Consider the following 12,340-nt stretch of genomic DNA (forward strand, 5'->3'; position numbering starts at 1 on the left):
CTCCTCGATCCTAATTCAGTAAGTCTTGGGACAGGCCCAATAATTTACATTTTAACCAAATTCACAAGTGATGCTGCTGGTTCAAGAGCCACATCTTGAAACCACTGGGCTACGGCTCCTTTTAGTTCTAAATTTTATTATTCTATTCACTAACATTTTCATGAGAACTGTGGTAGCCAGCCCGCAAAATGGCCCCCAATGAGCTCTGCCTCCTGGTATTCAAACTCTTGAGAATAATGTCTTCCAAGGCTACGTCATAAAAGACATTGCAGCTTTCACCTTGCTCTTATGTGAATCCTTTCTTCTGGAAAGCCAGGTGCAGTATCATGAAGAAACTCAGGCAGCCCTATGAAGAGGTTCCATGTGCAAGGAACTGAAGCTTCTGCCAACAGCCAGCAAGAACTCTGCCAACCTTGTGAATGCGGTATGTTGCAATTGGATCCTCCAGACCCTATCAAGCCTTCAGTTGACTGCAACCTGAGAAGGGACCTCAAGCCGCTCCTAAATTCCTGACCCACAAAAGGTGTGTGGGATAACAAATGCTGAATGTTGTTTTAAGCAGCAGTTTGGAGGTATTTTGTTACATATATCATATAGGAGCTTAATCTAAAATATGTATGTGGCTGGGCACGGTGGCTCATGCCTGTAATCCCAGCACTTTGGGAGGCCGAGGCGGGCCAGATCACCTGAGGTCAGGAGTTCGAGACCAGCCTGGCCAACATGGTGAAACCCCATCTCTACTAAAAGACACAAAAATTAGCCATGCGTGGTGGTGGGTGCCTGTAACCCCAGCTACTCTACTCGGGAGGCTGATGCAGGAGAATTGCTTGAACCCAGGAGGTGGAGGTTGCAGTGAGCTGAGGTCGTGCCACTGCACTCCAGCCTGGGCAAAAAGGTGAGACTCCACCTCAAAAATTAAAATAAAATAAAATAAAATAAAATGCACATAATTTTTATTGTTGACCCTTCTTGCCTTTAGTTTGATACAGCTGGAGAAGTCCTGAAAATGTGTCCAAATTCATTACAAGGTGAAGATCAATTTAAAGAACTCCTCCACGTTTCTCAAAGTATTATATTAATAATGAATTATATCATTTCTTCAGGACATAAAGGATTTGGGGTGGGAGGAGAAGGGAAAGGAAGGAAGCGGAAACGAGATTTTCATCACCTTCCCTAAGCCATTGCTGGTCATCCTAGAGTAGAAATCTGAGAGTTTCACTTAATTGCTTAAAATCCTTTAATATTATAGTTTCCCAAAGCTTACGGAAGTGAATCCAGACACTGCTCAATGTCTGCACTACATCTACCTAGCAGGCTCATCAGGCAGCACAAGGGGTGCACACAAACATGGGCTGACTTTGCAAGACCTCATCAGACAGCACAAGGGGTGCACACCAACATGGGCTGACTTTGCAAGACCTTGGATAAGTTACTTAATCTCCCTGCCTTGGTCTGCTCAACAGTAAAATGAAGGTAATTATACTACCAATATCATAGTTACTATAGGGACTTAATACATTAAAACATAAAAAACACTTAGAACAGGACGTTGTCTAAGCACTCAATAAATGTCAGCTATCATCATCATCTGCCATTTCATCTCTCATAACCCAGACTATTTCAAGCCATTATGAACTACTGGAATTTTCAAACTCACCCACACTGTTTTATGCTTTTGCACCTTAAAAAAGGGACTTTCTCTGTCTGGAATGGCCTTCCTTCACTTCTCTCTCAATTATCCTTCTCAACTTCCTTATACAGCCTCCTCTGATTTCCCTTTTACTTACTGCATCCCTCATAGACACACTTACAGAGAATATTTAAATGATTATTTGCCTCTCCCACAAAATTGTATGCTTGATAATAATACCTGATATTTACTATGTCAAGTACTGTGTGCCAGCTACTGTTTTATATTAAGCACTTTACTTAGACTATCTAACTTAAACTTCTTAATAACTCATAATTATCCTGTTTTTATTGACAGTAAAATCGATACCATATATAAATAAAGAATAAGAATTCAAACCTTAGCTGTTTGGCTGCAATCTGTTACAATCTAAAATCTAAGGACTAGGAGGTGGAGATTTCTGACATGCTGAAAATATCAAGGAAGCAATTAAACTTTCCAGCAGTTAGCACAAGTGCACACAGTTTTAAAATTTATAATATATATGCATGGTACTGTAGGTGGGCTACCCCACAGCCCCACTCATATCAGCTTCTTGCTTATACTTTCTGGAGATATTTCATGCATATGCAGCATGCACACACATATATGTACATCTCTTTGTTACACAAATAGTAGTATACTTCATATATCCTTCTGAGCCCATTTTTACTTCCTGTATCTTTGAGATTGTTCCATGTCAGTCCATACAAAGTGCCTCATTCTTTTTCACTGCTGCAGAGAATTCCATCATATTCCATGATAATATGGTTTGGACTTGTGTCCCCACCCAAATCTCATGTCAAATTGTAATCCCCAGTGTTGGAGGTGGGGCCTGGTGGGAGGTGATTGGATCATGGGGCGGTTTCTCATGAATGGTTTAGCATCATCCCCTCGGTGCTAAGTTCTCACGAGATCTGGTTGTTTAAAAGTGGACAGCGCCTTCCCTCGTCTTCCTCCTACTCCAGCCATGTGAAGATGCCTGCTCTAGCTTTGCCTTCCGCCATGAGTAAAAGCTCCCTGAGGCCTCCCTAGCCTTGCTTCCTGTACAGCCTGCAGTACTGTGAGCTAACTAAACCTCTTTTCTTTATAAATTGCCCAGTCTTCAGTATTTATAGCAATGCAAGAACAGACTATTACATTTACCATATTCAACCACTCTCCTATATTGTTTGTAGCCTTTTGTTGTAATATAAAATACTAAAGCAAAATCCTTATACACAAAGAAATGGATAGAGGATGATTCTACAGTAAATATGGTAAATGTATATACTATAGCAAATACAGTAAAATGCAACTGTAGAATCTAAATGGTGAGTGCAGGGGTGCTCTCACTATATAATTCCTGCAATTGTTCTGCATTTAAACCATCAGATTTTTTTTTTTTTTTGGAGACAGAGTCTCGCTCTGTCATCCAGGCTGGAGAGCAGTGGCACGATCTTGGCTCACTGCAAGGTCCGCCTCCTGGGTTCATGCCATTCTCCTGCCTAAGCCTCCTGAGTAGCTGGGACTACAGGCGCCCGCCACCACGCCTGGCTAATTTTTAATATTTTTTAGTAGAGATGGGGTTTCACTACATTAACCAGGATGGTCTCAATCTCCTGACCTCGTGATCCACCCACCTCAGCCTCCCAAAGTGCTTGGATTACAGGTGTGAGCCACCGCGCCCGGCCTATACTTGTTCTTAAAGTGAGCATCATGTTTTTCTTTCAACTTCTCAATAAACTGCTAATATGAAATATTTTATCAACTTCAAAACAATCCCCAAATTTCAAAAATATAATAATCCTGGAATGTTTGTCACCCTTGGCTTATATCATAAAAGAACAGAGGAGGCAATTATCAGAAGAGTCACACTTCAACTTCCATCATTTTACCCAAGCGATAGTCAAGTAAAGTAAAACTGCCCTAAGTGTCTTATTTTCTTGGGTCTCTCAATACTCTTTTAGGCAAACACTTGGTCTTCACCAAGAACAAAGAGTTACAGGTGTCTGTTACCTCTAGGAGAAGCAAGGAAAAGGGAAAAAAAAAGAAAAAAAACTAAACCTTTGGAGAGTCACAGTTTGACATCTTCCTTCTCAGCTTCCTTCTCTTTTTTTTGAGACGGAGTCTCGCTCTGTCGCCCAGGCTGGAGTGCAGTGGCGCAATCTCGGCTCACTGCAAGCTCCGCCTCCCGGGTTCACACCATTCTCCTGCCTCAGCCTCTCCGAGTGGCTGGGACTACAGGCGCCCGCCACCACGCCCGGCCAATTTTTTGTATTTTTTTTTGGTAGAGACAGGGTTTCACCGTGGTCTCGATCTCCTGACCTCATGATCCGCCCGCCTCGGCCTCCCAAAGTGCTGGGATTACAAGCGTGAGCCACCGCGTCCGGCCTCTCAGCTTCCTTTTTATATAATTCCCAGGAGTCCTAGCCAATAAAGAATGGTTTAACTCTTCTTTCTGAAAAAAACAAACGATTATCTTTCTTTAGAAAATGTATTCCTCTTTCCTCTGAAGACTCAGAAGCAGACCTTTCAGGAGAATTTCTGGATTAGAGTGTGCCATTTCAGCCAAGGGACTTCCTCTACCAGGGTCCAAAGATAACACATTGTAATGAATGCCTGCAGGACTGTTTCCTTTTTTTTTTTTTTTTTTTTTTTTTTTACAATTTGAAGATCTTCAATGAAAGCATGCCAGTATTACCACAGACTTACCTTAGGGCAGTGCTTTGGTAAACCAAATTCAGAAGCTTTAGAAAAGACTAGAAAACTAATAAGTGAGCTGTATATTCACTTAGAGTTTGCCAGAGAAAAAGGAAAATAACATTCCAGTCACAAAGAATAAATCACAGAGGGCTTTAAGGCTTAATTGCCACGCTTTCTCTCCGAAAGAATCAAAAGTTCATCACACCTGTTTCCTAAATCTCCAAAAATGTGAGTTATTGAGAGAAGAGTCATACAATTTTTAGGAATTTCCATTTCTTCCGTTGTCGAACCTTTGAAAAACAATTGCAAGTTGAAGAGAACTCACATGACCCAGAAACTGTTCTGAGCTCTATCAGTGTTCAGGAAGCAGAATTTTTTTTTTTTTTTTAACTTTTTAAACTCTTTTTGTAGAGACAGGATTTCCCTATGTTGCCTAGGCTGGTCTCCAACTCCTGGGCTCAAGTGATCCTCCTGCCTTGGCCTCCCAAAGTGCTAAGATAACAGGTGTGAGCCACCATGCGTGGCTGGAAAAAAATGTTTTCATCCAGACAGTAAAACTCAAGGAAGTGGCACAGCACGCGGTACATTTCAACTTTCCCCTCTTAAAGATTTCAGCCTACACACTCCAATTTCACACTCAATGAAAGCTTAAGCAAAATGTTAGCACAAATCAAAGTTTTAAATCATTTTAGATTGTTAACTAGCAAATTCCTGCAGAAATTTTAAAACTCACTAAATAAATTATAAATCTAGTTATGAGAACAAAGCACACTGTGGAATATAAGGATGCAGAATAAACAGCTATTCAGAAAGTGTGTCCAATTTTTGTCCCACCCCTAAGTCAAGAGGCAAACCATGACCCCACTGTGGGACTGGGCTATCAAGCACTCTCCCTCCTCTGTTAATGCCGTTCCCTCTGTCCAGACCTTCCCTGCCTTCTCTTCACGGGGCAAACCTGCACCTCTCCTCCAAGATCCAGCTAAGCCTTTACCTCCTCTGTGGCCCCTGATCAGAATCCCCGAGGCAGAAGTTTTTGGAGCTTTATTCGTGCCTTTCTTTTGTTGTTGTTCTTTTTTTAATTTTTTTGAGATGGAGTCTCGCTCTGTCACTCAGGCTGGAGTGCAGTGGTGTGAACTTGGCTCACTGCAACCTCTGCCTCCCTGGTTCAAGTGATTCTCCTGGGCTGGTCTCAAACTCCTGACCTCAAACAATCCTCCTGCCTCAGCCTCCCAAAGTGCTGGGATTATAGGCATGAGCCACCACACCCAGCCTATTCATGCCTTTCTGACACCTACCACTCACTATAATACACTTAACAAGCCTCTTCCAATTCCCCACCCCTCAAGGCAGGGCCTGCGGCCCTGGTCATCCTCTATCCCTGTCACTCACCACAGTGCCCAGCAGACAACAGCACAGTCAGTAGTCACATTTACTAAGGACTTATGTGCCAGACATTATGCTCAGTGCTTTATATAATATCAACTCATTTCACCTTCACAAAAACCATATGAATAATATAATAATAAACTATAGTATCCCTCCAATCAGTCTTCCCCAGCCTCCTTAAGAGGTTCCTTTTCATGTGAACAGGCTGTAACCTACAGGACTCTATCCTGGCCATACCGTCTTCTTGTTCCTCACACTCTTCCTGGGCAATCTCCAACCCGGGTCTTCAGAGCTCATATAGGACAGGCACTTGGATATCTCTTTGTGAGTGTTCTGCACTTAAAATTGGTCATGTCCCAAACTTTGTCCATCTCTCTCCCCAAATATGCTTCTCTTTATGATTCTAACAGAACACTCTATGTCCAGTCACAGCCTAAGTCCAATCAGGAGACAGAAACTACATGGTAATTTCAACAGGGGAACATTAAAAATCATTAACTATAACAAGAGATTAATGAGAAGTTGGCAAATAAGAAAAAGACTTTGAAAGAACATAGCAATAGCTGACATAAAATACAGTAGCAAATATAATATTATGTAACACAACATATAATTGCCACCACACTTAAGGCTGAGACACAGCACCCAAGAAAGAGTTCCCCCAACTCTAGGGCTGAGATCCAGACCTTGCTGGAGGGGGCTCGTACCTGACAGAACTTCAGGAGATCCACTCTGTGAAATTTGCCAGCAATCAGTCCTCTAGAATGCCAAGGAAAGTTTTTTGTAGAGGAGTGTCTCAGTGGACGCACTCTGCTACCTGGGCAGCAGGAGAGCTGCTGGCCACTAACAGCTGCAAATGCCTGAGCACTGAAGAAACGCCATGTGCCACACTGGCCTCTCTTAGAACCAGCAAGTAAATCTCTTTCCTCCTCAATGTCTCTCCAGCACCCTCTACTGACAAAACTAAACATCATGCCAGCTGGCAGAGGAAAAGCAAAAGGCCCAGATTCATTTTCACAGAGCAAGCAATGAAGAACATACTTCGAGGTGAGAAGCAATAAATCAATAACTGACACAAGCACCATCATCTATCAGTTGTCCAAGCCCAAAACCTAGAGGCATCCTTGATTTTTCCTCCAATCATCAAGTCCTACAGGTCCTACCTTCTAAGTATTTCTTGAATCCATCTACTTCACTCTATCCACTTCACTTCATTATGATTGTTAATAATAGTGATATATTGTTTAATATATTACATAATTAATAATATATTATTGTTAATAATAGTGTTAATGCCCCTGTCCAGTTTTACTTGCTTGCTTTTTGTTATTCTGTTTTGCCTCTGGGCCACTGCACATGGGTTTCCTCTGCCCAGAACAGCCTTCCTTCTTTCCCCTATTGCCATATCCACTTTTTGGTTAGCTGATTCTTCATCATTCTTCAGCTCTCAACTCTCTTGCTCCAAGTCAGTTGCCCCTGCTAAGTACACCCAATAGAATCATCTTCTTCCCCACTGAGAACGCTTACCACACATTACTGTACAATCACATGTTGCTTAACAATGGATATATGTTCATCCTTGTGTGAACATGATAGAGTGTAGTTACACAAGTCTAAATGATACCTATAGCCTACTGCTCCAAGACTACAAATCTGTATAGCACATTACACTACTGAATATGTAAACAACTGTAACACAATGGTACATCTGTCTAGGGCACTTACCCCCATGAATGGAGCTCACTGGAAGTTGCTCTGGGTGAGACGGTGAGTCAGTGAGTCAGTGGTAAGTAAGTGTGAAGGCCTAGAACATTACTATACACCACTGTGAACTTTATAAACACTGTGTGCTTAGGTTACACTAAATTCCTCTTTTAAATATTATTTTTTCTTCAATAATAAATCAGCCTTAGTTTACTGTAACTTTTTTACTTTATAAACCATTTTTAAAACTTTTTGACTCTTAATAACTCAGCTTAAAACACAACACGAATACATTGTGCAGCTCTACAAAGACATTTTATTTTTATAACCTTATTTTATAAGCTTTATTCTATTTTTAAATTTTTTAACTTTTTAAATGTTTTTGTTGAAAACTAACACACACACATTAGCCTAGGCATACACAGGGTGAGGAGCATCACTATTGCTCTTGCACCTCCACATCTTGGACCAATGGAAGGTCTCCAGGGGCAATAACATACATGGAGCTGTCATCTCCTATAATAACAATGCTTTCTTCTGGAATACCTCTTCCAGAATAGCTGGAGGCTATTTTACAGTGAATTATTTTATATGTAAGTAGAGGACGTACACTCTAAAATAATGATAAAAAGTACATTATAGTAAATACATAAACCAGTAAAACAATCATTTATAATCACGATCAAGTATTATGTACCGTCCATGATTGAATGTGCTATATTTTATATAACCGGCAGCATATTCGGTCTGCTTACACCAGCATCACCACACACACATGAGTAATATACTGGGCAACAACCTTATACCACATACAATGTAACTAAGCAATAGGAAATTTTCACCTCCATTATAATCTTATGGAACCACTGTCATATATTTGGTGTGGTCCACCATTGCCCAAAATTTCTTTCCACAGCACATAACCATAATTCCTTATTAACTAACTCTCATCATTCATACTTTTACCTCTATGAAGGCACAAAAAATTTCTTCATCACTGAATCCCAAAGAGTTAGCAAGATGTCTAGAACAAAGCAGACACTCAGTATCAGCTCAGTTAATGGATGTTGAATGAAGGGGGGTGACATGGTTAGGCGTTGTGTCCCCACCCAAATCTCATCTTGAATTGTAAACCCCATAATCCTCATAATCCCCACACATCAAGAGAGAGACTAGGTGGAGGTAACTGAATCGTGGAGCCGGTTTCTCCCATGCTGTTCTCGTGATGGTGAGTGAGTTCTCATAAGATCCAATCTGATGGTTTTATAAGGGGCTCTTCCCCACTTCGCTCAGCACTCACTCTGTCCTGCCACCCTGTGAAGAAGATGCCTTGCTTTCCCTTCACCTTCTGCCATGATTGTAAGTTTCCTGGGGCCTCCCCAGCATTGTGGAACTGTGAGTCAATTAAACCTATTTCCTTTATAAATTACCCAGTCTTCGACAGTTCTTTATAGCAGCAAGAACAGACTAATATGAGGGGAAGCATTTTATGAAGCGAATAACAACTTAAAAGGAGAAAATTTTGGCTTTGACATTATATCTGATATGTTGATCAGCATACATGCAATAAAATTATTACACACATATAACTCTAAGGATAAGGAGACAATACCTTTGTCTCATGCCTAACAATTAAGATAAAGTAAAATATAAAGTCTATTCCTCAAAAGAAAAAGAACTAATTCAACCAGCTGGCAATATGAATTTATATGATTTCAGTATATTATATGCAGAGGAGGAAAAAGACTTAGTTTTCAAGGTGAACAGTGCCATCCCAGTGTAGTACGTATATATCAAAGGATTCTGTTTATTTACACCCAATAATGAAAATCAAATATTACAACATGACATTCCATTGCACACCATGCTTCTACAGTAGAAAATCAATACATCCTATCTGTTTTCAGTAACTTGTTTACCCAACCACAGTTCTAGAGTCATTATGCAATGCAAACAGTCTTCTAAAGCACTCTGACCCATATGAAATAAAAACTAGGTCCTCTCTGACACTCCCAAAGGGAATATCTCTCTGGCTAACTCCAGGAATTTGCTCAGGGATATATAGAGCAAAGATTGTAGAGCTGAATTGGTATATAAAGTTACTCTGCCACTCTGGGAGGAAATTTAGCCAAATCCATATAGTGAATAGCAATCTCATCCACTCAATGGCCAGGGGAAATATATTCAGGACTAGAACTCACACAAGCCAAAGCACTAAAATACGCAAAGTACAACCACCAGGGGCACTGGCTCACACCTGCGATCCCAGCACTTTGGGAGGCTGAGGCAGGCAGATCACTTGAGCCCAGGAGTTCAAGACCAGCCTGGGCAACATGGCAAAACTCTGTCTCTACAAAACTTACTTACAAAAATTAGCCAGGGATGATGGTTAAAAATTAGCCAGGAGTGATGGGGTATCCCTGTAGTCCCAGCTACTCGAGAGGCTGAGGTAGGAGGATCACCTGAACCTGGGAGGTTGAGGCTGCAGTGAGCTGTGATCATGCCACTACATTCCAGCCTGGGTGACAGAGTGAGATCCTGTCTCAAAAAAAAAAAAAAAAAAGTATAATCTTGAAGATTAAAGCTTTTTTGTTGTTATTGTTTATTTATATCATTCTCACAGTCTAAAGGGGGAAAAAAACTTAGGATACAAACAGACATTATTTCAGCAAATCAATAATTGTTTCATCCTCGAGACATATTGTGGAAAAGTGTATTATAGAACTTAAAAGTGTGTGAGTTTATTACATATTTGTTTTAAAAAGACATAATAAGTATGCAGTTTATTCGAGCTGGGCACAGTGGCTCACACCTATAATCCCAGCACTCTGGGAGGCTAACATGGGAAGACTGCTTAAGGCCAGGAGTTTGAGACCAACCTGGGCAACGAGGCAAGACCCCATCTCTACAAAAAATTTTAAAAATTAGCCAGGTGCTTTGGGAGGCCGAGGCGGGCGGATCACAAGGTCAGGAGATCAAGACCACGGTGAAACCCCGTCTCTATTTAAAAATACAAAAAATTAGCCGGGCGTGGTGGCGGGCGCCTGTAGTCCCAGCTACTCGGAGAGGCTGAGGCAGGAGAATGGCGTGAACCCGGGAGGCGGACCTTGCAGTGAGCCGAGATTGGGCCACTGCACTCCAGCCTGGGCGACAGTGGGACTCCGTCTCAAAAAAAAAAAAAAAAAAAAAAAAAAAAAGGCTCACAGGTTATGTTGCTGTATCTAGTACAACCCTCCCCTTCCATCCATTCTCCATACTATCATCAGATACTCTCTTCAGTTCCAAACACAAGCTTTGTGCTCCAACGCAAGTATATGGTTAGGAACCCTACAGATTATGGAAACAGAGCCAAAAGTGTCAAGAGCTTTCTTCATCAGTATGCATGCATTAATTCCAGCACCAGCAACTTACCACGCAATTTTTGGTAGCATCCCAACTTCAAGATTCTCATTAATATCGCCAAGTACGAAAAAACCTGGTGATTGCTCAATTTCTCCTTTTGTCTTTCTTCCCAACCCCAAAGGTGTGGACTTTAAGCATTTCAAGGACCTCATCAGACCTAGTCCCACCTTCCTAAATTACTCCTTTCTTTTCTTATCCAATCAAAACTGCCATTCCTAGAAGGCCCAAATAGGTCTTGATTAAGTGCTCATAATGAGGTATCAGAACATACATATTTTAAAAAGAGGAGCTAATTAAATAAGTGGGTCCCTATTCTGGCATTTCATAGGCATGGGGGACAGTGATGATGGTAATAATGGCTAACATTTATGAAGATTTCAGTAAGCTGTGTGTCAGGTACTGTTTTACTTGCTTTATAAGCATTTAATTATCTGTTCCTTTAATCATCAAAACCACTCCATGAAGTGGGTATAATTATTATTATTATCACAATTTTTGGATAAAGAATTGAAAAGCCGGAGGAGTTAAGTAACAGGTCCAAGGTCACCCAATCAGTAAGAGGTGCCAGCGCTCCTAACCACCTCATGCTAACAACTTCACTATAATGGCAGACTCCAGTAGAGATATGTGAAGGAGATCATTGTGAGTTTATTCATTCATTTTTAAAATATTTCTTGGGAGTTTATTATATTCTGAGAATTATTCCTGCCACTGGGAATTTAATTGTAGATAATGCTTTTAAATGGAACTCACAAGAAAGGCATCAAAAAATACATAAGTAAAAATGAAAACAACACAATTTTGCTCTGGAAAAAAAAAAAAAAAAGGATAAGGTGATGCAGAGTAATGCGCTACTTTAGACTGGAAGCCAGGGAGGGCCTCCCTAAGGAATAATATTGAAATGCGATCTAAATTATAAGACGAAGCAAACAAAGAAAAAAACCTGATGTAACCACATTGAGGCAATTATGATGAATGCAATACACCTAGGTGAGAGTTAGTTAGTTCCTAAAACAACAGAAAGGACAGGAGGCCACTGTAACTGACGCTAAGGGAGCTAGTGGAGAGTGGTCAGAGTTATATCAGAGACTCAGAAGTGGCAGCTATGCTGGCACACAGTCATGGGGGAAAAAAAATCTATATTCCCAGCAGAATGAGAATCTGGAGGGTTTTAGGGAAGAGAATGAGGTGATCTATGTTTCTGAAAAAGCAATTCCACTCCTCCAACTCTGTGTAAAGAACGAACTACAGGCCAGGCACAGTGGCTCACACTGGTAATCCCAGCACTTTGGGAGGCCGAGGCAGGTGGGTAACTTGAGGCCAAGAGTTCGAGACCAAGCTGGCCCACACAGCGAAACCTCATCTCTACTAAAAATACAAAAATTAACCAGGCGTGGTGGCGGGCACCTGTAATCTCAGCTACTAGGGAGGCTAAGACATGAGAATCGCTTGAACCCAGAGGCCGAGGTTACAGTGAGCCAAGATTATGCCACT

The 12,340-nt window shown here is 41.1% G+C and overlaps 1 protein-coding gene across 4 annotated transcripts in view; it reads right to left on the minus strand.

The window, feature by feature from the left end:
• The window catches only part of RERE (arginine-glutamic acid dipeptide repeats), a 464,393-nt gene that overhangs the window by 382,468 nt on the left and 69,585 nt on the right, over window positions 1–12,340 (minus strand). Inside the window, exon 1 of one of the 4 annotated variants that reach the window (XM_058443740.1) lies at window positions 8,411–8,432. The exons of the other annotated variants lie outside the window; for them this stretch is intronic. The gene's annotated coding sequence lies outside the window, so the exon portion shown is untranslated. Of the gene's footprint in view, window positions 1–8,410; window positions 8,433–12,340 lie in introns of those variants that run through there. 4 annotated transcript variants of the gene reach the window in all.

Source organism: Hylobates moloch, unplaced genomic scaffold (genome assembly GCF_009828535.3).
Source record: "Hylobates moloch isolate HMO894 unplaced genomic scaffold, HMol_V3 SCAFFOLD_9, whole genome shotgun sequence".
Lineage (NCBI taxonomy): Eukaryota > Metazoa > Chordata > Mammalia > Primates > Hylobatidae > Hylobates > Hylobates moloch.